The following is a 276-nucleotide window of genomic DNA, read 5'->3' as shown; positions in this document are numbered from 1 at the left end:
GGGAAAGGGGAAAAATAATTCTGTAATGTGTGTTTTTAGAGGGAAAGGGGAAGAAAAATTTACTCAGGTGTAATTTAGTAAAACTTTTATTTTATAAAATAGTTTGTAAAAGTTAATTTTTAAAAGATGATTTTTTTAAAATTTTAGCATTTATATTTGATAAATTAAATTAAAAATAGCTTTACAAGCAATATCAATTATACTTGACAAAATAGCTTTTAAAATTTAAAAATACTATAATAGATATAAATGTAAGCATTAAATTTTTCCTTTTTC

Source organism: Arachis duranensis, chromosome 9 (genome assembly GCF_000817695.3).
Source record: "Arachis duranensis cultivar V14167 chromosome 9, aradu.V14167.gnm2.J7QH, whole genome shotgun sequence".
NCBI classification, from domain to species: domain Eukaryota; kingdom Viridiplantae; phylum Streptophyta; class Magnoliopsida; order Fabales; family Fabaceae; genus Arachis; species Arachis duranensis.
The sequence above is the reverse complement of the archived record's forward strand: the minus strand, read 5'-3'. Positions refer to the sequence as shown.